We start from the raw sequence: 1,903 nt of genomic DNA on the forward strand, positions 1-1,903 counted from the left end.
AATAAAATTTCTAATAATCTTAAGAGGAGTGATCGTTATAAGGAAAATTCATATAATTTTAATGCGTTATGCTTGTTTTAGGCACCGAATCCAAAACCTTACTGCTGTAGCGACTATGCTCCGAAGAAAAATGCTTAGCTACTGCCATAGAGGTTTGCGTATTTTCTTTTATTTTCCTTTGAAAGAAAGAAACTGAAGTCGATTTAAATTCAATTGAAACTTTGTAGGAGTGTCTATTTAGTTATACATATTTGTATAAGCTAGTTAGTAAAACAAAAAGCTCCTAATAATGAGGAAATGCACTGCAGTACCTCGAAGGAAACTTTAATAGCATTTGAAGTTACACAAACTTCTTTCTACTTGTATGAGTATGACTTTATTCAACAGAAAACCAAAGCGGATTTTAAATGCCGTTTGAATAGTAAATACGAAAGTATAGTACAAGTGTACTGACACTGCGCAAAAGGATGCCACAGTGAAACCATTTATGGAAGGATGGAAACAAAGTCGCTACAAATCAGCGAGTCATTGCTTGCATTGTTGTTTTTTCGGTGCTTACCCACAGTTGTTCCGCAGCAACTACTTATATACATATAAAAATTTCGTGTACCATAGGATTTTAAATAACAGTTCATATTTAACAAAAAAACATTTACGGAGTTTGCAAGGTGTCGTATTGTCGTATGTCGTAAAGTTTTTAACGGCTAAATAAATGTTTAGAGGACTTGAAACCACAACAAACTATTTTTCAACGGTGTGAGATTTCATATCACGACTTCTATTGTAGCTGCCGAATTCCTTAAATATAGTTGTAGCCGTTAAAAGTTTACGACATACAATAATACGACAGTATACAACACCTTATGAACTCCGTAATTATATATATATATTTTATTTTTTTTTTGTTGTTGATGCTTTCTGATGAACGAATTTCTAGTATACCGCCGAAGCCGGGTTGCTTCCAAACCGAAATTGAAAAGGGGTGACGGAAACTTGTCCCAGAAAACGTTATAATTTATTTATATACATATACGCTATATTACACTAAAGTTAAAAGATAGCATCATTTAGACTTGTTTTTTCTCACCAAAAAAAGTTATTGTTTTTTCACTGGATCTATAAAATTTATTATATTCTAAGACCACAGCCAAAATATGGGATGATTCCACCGTCACCCGCATTCCATTCGAAGTATAATTTTTAGATTAAAAGTCTAATTACGTCAACGAAAAATAGTTTACTTATCCCAGGCATACATAGCTCATCGGGTAGGATGTGTCTCTCGCTCTCGCCCTACTAGCGCTACCTTAACAAAAAAGTTGAAGTTCACATGCCAAATATGTGGAAGAATGAAGGAAAACAAAAAAAAAAGGAACGAAAGTACGAAAAGAAAGAAAGGCGGAGTCTATCCACCCTCTACAGCGTTCAACCGACGCGAAGCCATGGGCGTTGTGTTGACTCCTCTCACCTTACAGTGCCCCCTTAACCTGAACATATCCGTCTGTCAGTCATACAGTCATCCTAAGCCGATCTGTCTATTGTCCGTCGTTACCTTCAAGTCCCCTCTTGCGCGCAAGCGCAACCCATACACCAAAAATAATGAAAGTTAATGCCTCGTTTCAATTGCATCCATGACATCAAGCATAATTCATATTGTTTTATTAATTACTAATTTGACAATTCAAGCAAACAAAAAATTAAACTTAATTATTAAATCCTAATCTATCCGGGTTTAACTCAAATTCCCTTGATTATTAGATTCTTCTCAAACATAAAGTATGTAAACATAACTAAGTTGTATGCATGCTTATATATGTAAATTTGTATGTAAGCGACAAATGTACAAACATACATATTAAACTGCTGCAGGAATGCATTTGTTTGCAGCTTCAAAACATTCTCT

The sequence above is a fragment of the Rhagoletis pomonella genome, unplaced genomic scaffold, assembly GCF_013731165.1.
Source record: "Rhagoletis pomonella isolate Grant_MI unplaced genomic scaffold, Rhpom_1.0 Rhpom_scaffold_00006, whole genome shotgun sequence".
Lineage (NCBI taxonomy): Eukaryota > Metazoa > Arthropoda > Insecta > Diptera > Tephritidae > Rhagoletis > Rhagoletis pomonella.